Genomic DNA, 8,888 nt, shown 5'->3' with positions numbered 1-8,888 from the left:
GTAAATATAATATTATATTGGTATGCAAATGTATATATTAATAGTATTTTTTCTAAAATTGCAAAGTTTATATCTGAGGTGCCCTATATTTGTGTATGCATGAATATACACCAAATCTCTGGACAGATAAATGCATTATTATAAGAAGATATTCAATGTAGAATAGCATCTCATTAACTATAGAGAAACTGAATGGTAGCCAAGGAAAATTTCAATTGTCCTTTGTGCTATATAGTGTCCATTTCATTCTCCCATGGAAATAGTGTGAGGAGGTAGGGTGATTCATGGGGATGCATTTTGACCAAATACCCCTGTTCCCAGCCTGGATGGTGATGACATTTGATGCCCATCATTCTCTCACTTTGGGGGCAGTACATTAGGCAATGTCTACTTGGAGATCTCCCTCCTCTTTGAGAACACCCAACCCCCCAACAGACAGAGATGTTCTGACAGCCATTAAACTCAGTGGCAAAGATATTTGAATTTTAGTATTGAAGCAACAGGATTATATGATTTTTGTTTTTCATTTCCCATTCATATGAGAATTGAACAAGTTAAAGTTCCTATGTGCTCTGAGCTGATGAATTGACCTCATGGATACCATGATTGATAAAATAAAAAATGGAAAACTTTTGGAGCATGCTTTAATGCAGCATAATTAATGTATAAATATAAATATGTCAATATATAATGTGTGTGTATATATATTATTATTATTATTATTACTTTTTATTTGCCCAGAGATCACAATACAAAAATACCAGGTGGGTGAAGTATGTACATGATATAAGGCACGTCAATGAGGAGCAAAGACACAGGCTCAGTTAAGATACATAAAAGAATAGATGCTCATAGTTACATAAGTGTTTGGTACAAACCCATGAACATCGGCTGTAACATGCACATACAATATCAAATTCAGAAAAATCATTGATCACAAACATGAATCAGACCATTACCATTGCTAGAAACTAAAAGTATGAACTTACTGGTCAGGAATATTGTTGAGATATTCATCAACCGAGTAAAACATATTGCGTTGTAGATATCTTTTTAGTTTATGCCTGAATATGGCAGTTCCCTGTGTATCCTTGATACTTTTGGGTAGTTTGTTATATAATCTGATGCCCATTTCATTGGGTCCTAATTTCAATGCTTTAGTTCTTATATTCCCATAATGGAAGTCATTCCTGCCTCTGGTGTAATGATGATGATAGGCAGAGTTAAGAGAATAGTTGCCGATGTTATTTTTTATATATAGAATTAAAAACATAATGTAGATGCATGGGAGAGGTAGCAAATTTAATTCATGGAAAATAGGCCTTGATGGAGCATTGTAAGGTTTCCTGGCGATGATTCTAATAGCTTTCTTTTGCATTTTAAAGATGGTTTGAGAAATAGCAGCTGATCCCCATAATATTATACTGTAGGTTATATTTGAGTAAATTTCCCCATAGTACAAATTGAGTAGTACAGTTTTACTTGTAGTTTCATACAGGTGTCTTAATAAGTAGCAAGTTGAACTGAGCTTGTGTTGGAGGGCTTTTACATGAGTATCCCAAGAAATATTTGCACATAGAGAAATACCTAGAAATTTGCATTCTGTCACACGCTCAATTGATAGGTCATTGATTTTTACCAGCAGATCATCTGATATGTTCTTATTGTGTGTAAAGTTTACTATTTTACTTTTATTTACATTTAAGTCTAGAAGGTTGTCTGTACACCACTTGTTTATAGCAAGTGTGACAGACTTAGCTTTTTCCACAAGGCTGGGATATGTTTGTGTTGATATTATTATATTAGTGTCGTCAGCGTACAACACTGGTATTATTCCATCATTATTTGGTAAGCAGTTAGGTAGGTCATTGATGTAAATCAGAAAGAGGAGTGGCCCAAGGGTTGAGCCTTGTGGAACACCTTTGTTAACTTGGTATGCTTCAGATGAATATTTTGACCCATCAACTGATAACACTACTTTTTGAGTGCGATTATGAATAAAGGACTTCAACCAGTTTAAAGGACTTCCTCTAATTCCTATTCTATTGAGTTTAATTAGTAGTCTATTGTGGTTTACATTATCAAAAGCCTTTGACAAGTCAAAAAACATTCCAAGAGTTTTGCGTTTAGCATCTAATGAATTAAGTATGCTGTCGATTGCCTGACATATGGCAGTTGTGGTAGACCTTTCCGATCTAAATCCATGCTGAGAATTAGAAAGTAGGAAGTTTTTTTCGAGATAAGATGCTATTTGCATATACATGGCTTTTTCGAATATTTTAGCAAATGTATTTTGGACGGCTATTGGTCTGTAGTTATTCAAATCATTTACACAGCCATGGTTTTTATAAATGGGCACTACTTTTGATTCTTTTAATTGGGATGGGAAAATCCCTTGTATCAAAGATTCATTAATTAAAAATAAAAGGGGTGCTTTTATGGCTTCAAAACAATGATGAACAACTTTACCAGGAATTTCATCTGGGCCAGTACTGGATTTGTTTCTGAGTGAGGAGACAATAGTTTTTAGATTGGTTTCAGAACAGGGCTTGGCAAACATTGACGATGGTGCATTTGCTAAAAGCACATTGGCTGGAGAAGTAGTTAGGCAAGGAGCTGATACGTAGTATTTGTTAAATTTATTAGCTAGAGATGAATAGCTAATGGCAGTGTTATTTTCAGGGTTACAAAGTTTTGGGAGAGTGAGTTGTGGATTTTTCTTACCTCTACAGTCATTAATTATTTCCCATGCAGTTTTGGACTTGTTATTGGAATTAAGTAACTTATTATCATTATAGGTTCTTTTCGTGGTAGAAATCAGTTTACGGTAATACTTTTGAAATTCCTTATAGAGTAACCTTTGTTCATGATTGTTTGAACTTTTACTGGAGATAGCAAGTTTTTTAAGGATAGTTGAGTAATAACGGATCTCATCAGTTAGCCATGGCTTACATTTAGTTCTATGAAATATTTTATGATGTGTTACTGGGAAACACATTTCAAAATTGTGTTTGAAAATTGAATAAAAGTAATTGAAACCTTCGTCTACTGACTTAAGGTCATAGACATTGTCCCAGTTTTGGGACTGAAGAAGGAGCAGAAAATGCTGCATATTTCCATGAGTGAGAGACCGCCTTGGGTAAGTTTTATCATTTGGACTATCCATTGGTTGGTTAGTATCGATACTTATTTTCACCATGCAATGGTCTGTTATACCTAGGTCGCAAACAGTTGTGACTACTTTTTCATGGTTAAAGTTGGTCACAGCGTAATCAATTAGGGTGGCAGATGTGGGAGTGACTCTGGTAGGATTATTGTCAAAACATTCCATGCCATAAGTTTTGAACAGATTCAACAATTCTGATCTGTGAGGGGAGTCAACTAAGAGATTACAGTTGAGATCGCCGTTCAGCACGAGTATTCTGTTGCTTGCATATAAGGAGCAAATGAGTTGGTCCAGTTTTTTAATGAATGAATGAAAATCACCAGTTGGTGATCTATAGATGGAGATGAGCACAAGCAATCCCACTGGAGTTTCATGGAAACACACTGCACATTCAAAGGTTTTTTCTTCCTTCACAGGCACGTGAACTGAGTTAATAGTCCCCTTTATTCTGCTATGCACGAAAATGGCCACACCTCCATGTGTCCGATACAAGTGATAAACCAAGCCTTTTGCAAAGAGGTTGAGATGGTGCATCACAAGGAGTATTGCTCATAATTCATATAATCCTCTATTAGATTTAGAAGATTATGCCCACATGGGGAGAGGATACTAAAAGTAACATGAGAATAAAATTATTGAAATAAATCAGGCTGGCCTTATTATACTTGGTTTTAGGAAGTTAAGAAGGCATTTATTTAGAAGACTGAAGACATTCATTGAAAACCTGTGCTACTTCAGCTGCTCTTTTTGTCGAACTCTCCCCTGAGGAGGCTGAGACAATAATATTTGTATCATCAACATATTTTCTTACATGCATACCACACAACACATAAGTGATTTTATAGAAATAATCCAGGCTAAAGTAGGGTTGGTTTTTGATGACCTCTGTGACTACACTGAAGAGCTCCTAAGCCCCGACTAATATGATGCAAAATATCCTTAAACCCAATGCTACATATTGAAACAGCTTGTTCATTATCACAACATGCATTCTACCTTTCTGAATTCTCTCTAAAATTCCGTTTTTCCTCCCTTTACCTTGCTTTCCAAGCATTCTACCCTCAATCACTATCTTCAGCATCCCGTTGCCTCTCAGTAGTCCTGGCATCCAGTTGTCCATTCTTATTTGAAATAGTTCCAACACCCTCTTCCCCTACAATGCCTACAGATTCATTTATGGCATTTGTTTCCATCCATTCAATTTTTCCCACTCTTCTCCACACTGGCTGCTCAAAGACCTTCAATCTACACTCATCTTCCTGCCTCAATTACCAAGTTTCTGACCTATAAAAAACTTTGCTTCATATTTAAATTGTCATTGATATTTTCTTCACATCTTTACCTAGATGCCTGTCATTAACTCTCTATTCTTTATTAATTATTCCTTACAAATGCATTCCTTTTAATGGCTCAAGTACATTTCCCATGCTCCTCCAAAGCACGGCCAAAAAGGTGAACTGTTCCTCCTGTTTTGGCTTGTCCCTAAACTATAATATTTATCTTAGCCTTCCAATTTTTTGAGAATCTCATTATATTCATTTTCTTATCATTAGTTCTCATATCATATCTATCACACTGATTCTTCAATGTGCTCAGTCATGATTTTGAACTGTAGCTGACTGGCTAACTATGCTTGATCAGCTGTAAACCTCACAAAATTGAAGGATTCCTCACCTACTTTCAACCCAGCCCTTCCCATGCCTTGTTACCATTTATTTTTCATTTATAGTGAAAATAACAGGTGATAGTGGACATCCTTGTCTTACTCCTCTGCCTAGCATTACCCATCTCAATTCTCAATATATCTGTGCATTTGCTGTCTCAGACATGTACAGGTGCCAGATAAGTTTTCTCATCTCTCCAGTCTACTTGTATCTCCTGAGAAACACATTAACTGTACCCAGTTTGCTCTATCAAATTCCTTCTCAAAATCAAACAAGGCAATCAAATACATCCTGGTCATTCTCCATGCCCCCTATCCAATGATCACCACAATATTACTATGAAGTCATGGGTACTTGAAGGATCTCAGGTTTTCCCGGCGTATGGTATTCAAGAAGTTCTCTCTGAAGAAGTTCTTCACCCTGAAGACGATTGCAGAGTCAGCCTTCGAAACGTCGGTGTACTGCAACCTGACCCAGTGGGAAACCGGAGAAAACTTCTTGAAAATCATGGGTACTTATTCTCTTTCTAAACCTGAACTAATTATTTCCTGGGAACTAATTTGATCTCTTTTTCTAGTCTTTTGTTGATGATCCTCTGGTGTTGATGCTTTTTCTGCATATGGAATCAAACTAGTTTTCATATACTGCTGATTTTCCCTTTTTGAGATTGATATTGATACTAATCCAGTAAAGTCTGCTGTCCAAATTCCTTCTCAAAAGAGCTAAAAGTGAGCCCACAAAAACTCTTCCTTTGTTGCCAGGACTCATCTTCATAATTGTGTCCATGATAAAGTCATTGGATTAATACATGAGGTGATTTCTTGTTGCCATCTTCAAGGGTGTTTTTAACATACTACCTTGATCAAAAAGTTCCCGGAATAACCACCGTGTGGCGCTCCCATCGTTCCGATTTGAGTTCTGTTTTTTTTGTTAAATTGGTACATCTGTTGTTGATATTCCCTTTAAATCGTAGTGTCATAACTTGACATTTGCAAAAGTTACGTAGCCAAGAGTACATCTATCTCTGTGTGTGTTGGCGATTTTTTACAATTGCAGAAATGGATTTAAATTTGCAACAACGAACTTGTATTAAATTTTGCGTAAAAAACGGATTTAGTGGCGCACGGACGTTGGAAATGTTGGAAAAGTATTTCGGCAACGATTCTCTAAAAAAAACGGTCGTTTACCAGTGGCACGAGCGGTTCAGAAGTGGTCGTGAGTCAATCGAAGATGATGAACGCAGTGGCAGACCATCGACATCGAAAGTCGGTGAAAAAATTGATAAAGTAAAAGAAATGTTGGTCAATAACCGCAAATTAACCATCAGAGAAATAGCGGAGGACTTGAACATTGCCTATGGATCCGCCCAAGACATTGTGGTTAATGATTTGGGTTTCCGTCGTGTAGCAGCAAAGTTGGTTCCAAAAGACCTCAATTTCATGCAAAAAAGAGACCGTGTTGACGTCGCAAAAGACATGATTTGCGAGGCTGAATCCGATCCCACATTCATCAAAAGGATCATTACTGGAGACGAGACGTGGGTTTATGAGTACGACACGCAATCCAGACATCAGGCAAGTGAATGGCGTTCACCAAATGAGCCGAGACCAAAAAAACCACGTCGTTTTCAGTCAAAAAAGAAGGCAATGCTGACGGTTTTCATGGATTACAACGGTGTAGTGCATCATGAATTTTTGCCAGAAGGCCAGACAGTAAACAAAGAGTATTATTTGGGCGTTATGAGACGTTTGCGTGAAGCAATTCGCCGAAAGAGACCAGAAATGTGGGCAGAAAACTCGTGGATTTTGCACCATGATAACGCACCGTCGCACAGTGCTATCATTATTCGTAATTTTTTGACGAAAAATGCAACAAATACCATCCAACAGCCACCGAATTCACCTGATTTGGCTCCCTGTGACTTCTTTCTGTTCAATCGAGTTAAAAAACCATTACGGGGAACGCGTTTTAGCAGCCGAGAGGAAGTAATGGAAAAATCGCAGGAAGCACTGATGGACATACCGAAAACCGACCGTAACTTTTGCAAATGTCAAGTTATGACACTAAGATTTAAAGGGAATATCAACAACAGATGTACCAATTTAACAAAAAAAACAGAACTCAAATCGGAACGATGGGAGCGCCACACGGTGGTTATTCCGGGAACTTTTTGATCAAGGTAGTAATGCCAATACTGAAATGATTGTCCCACTGGGGTCACATGGATTTGCAGCACCCTCATTGAGGAACAGATGCTCTGTGGACTACCTTTTACTAAGCCTCCTTCCCTTCATTTTAAGCCTCTGGCATGGGTGAACATACAAGGAGTAATTATCATTGCTCCCACGAGTATAGCTCTATGAGTCATGAGAACTTCCACCACACCAAGAGTGTAGTCCTTGGCAAGTCACTATGCACATATTGCTCCGATAGTCCTCACTATTTTTCCATCTCATCTTACACAGTCCAGTATTTCAATATTTCATCTCCGTTCCCAGCTAAATGTCTCCTAACTCCTCTATCCTCAATGGCATCCTTATATTTTAACCCCTATTCTTACATTTTCCCTCCTTTGTCTTCTTTTCAACCCTGTCCATTCATCTGTTCAAGGGTTTCCAACAGTGATAACTATGGAAGCCTTGCTGCTCCCACTGCATGCACAACACCTACTTCATTTGGCTGTATCCCATAGTTGACAAGGTTTTTTTTATTGGATTTGTGTCCGCTACAATTTTGAGGGAAAAATGGGGAGTGCATTTCATCAGGTTCCTAACCTCCAACCTCTCTGGTATGGGTTACTCAACAAGGACTAATTATAATTACCCCCATCAGAGCAGGACAATGGGAATATGCAAGCCTTTCTACTTAGACAAGGTCACAGATCAAGGAGAGGTTGGGTGATATTCCACAGAAAGTAAATATGAGTGTGGAGCATTACAAAAATTGAGTGAAAGTAATGTCACTTAAGTCATTCAGTTACATGAATTGGACAATACCAGTAGTGGGCACCATGTTAGTGGAACTGTTGTATCTCGGTCACCTCATCATGTAAAGTTAATTGGAGTACACAGTTCATAACCACTACTCAAATACTTCTTGACTATGAGTGGATACTATGAGTTTATTCATGATATTGCATTTTTTGTATCTAACTATAACTTGCAGCTCACTGTATGGAACATTTTCCACATAATAACCCAAGTTATTTTGTTTCAAATTGGGAAGCAATCCAATAAAATTTAAGAATTCCCTTTAGTCATTCCTATGATCATCTCACTTGTTTAAAAATTGATAATTGGAAAATGTCCATACCCATTACAAATGTAAGTCCATTCAGATTTTAGGTATGGTACTTATTTAATGAAATTGAAACTCCTAAGGCTTGCTGATAATTTTCACAATTACAGGCCACAACTTCAAGATATTACTCGAAAGTAGTAATTCCTCAGCACCTAGTTCTATCTTAATTCCTAGTATCAAAAGAAGTATTCCGAATTCCTAGATTGTGGAAAAATATTGGAAATATTTTTGCCTGTCATATTTTTAAAGTATTTACCTATTGCCTACCAAATTACAATAAAGGGTAGAAATCCACTCATGAATATGTCATCCTATGACACACCTACGAAGAAAATGTTGGATGTCTCTTGGGTACAGTAATCAATGTTGATGGCTAAACTACATTAGATCAATTGAAACCTGTCGTGGATATTGCATCGATAATAATTATCACAATGAGTGGATACGGAAGTAAATTTCCTTTTTTCATCTAAGTTGTGTGACAAAAAGTTTGGGAGCGATATTTATTTTCATTATTTTCAATAAATTGCATATATACTCCAAATATTTCACTATACAATGAAGTAAAGCAAGTTTATTTATTTCTATATTATTCCGATTTCTGACATTTTCTACGCGAAGAACAATAAACAGGAATAATCATCTGAAAATAATTTAAAATAATATTATCCATTTTGAAAAAAATATGAAAAACAATGTATGCCTCTTAAAATCGATTCATGACTCAAGAATATATGCCATTATGACAGTCCTTATGG

This window comes from Hetaerina americana, unplaced genomic scaffold, assembly GCF_022747635.1.
Source record: "Hetaerina americana unplaced genomic scaffold, ioHetAmer1.1.p SCAF_11, whole genome shotgun sequence".
NCBI classification, from domain to species: Eukaryota; Metazoa; Arthropoda; class Insecta; order Odonata; family Calopterygidae; genus Hetaerina; species Hetaerina americana.
This window is presented reverse-complemented; position numbering follows the sequence as displayed.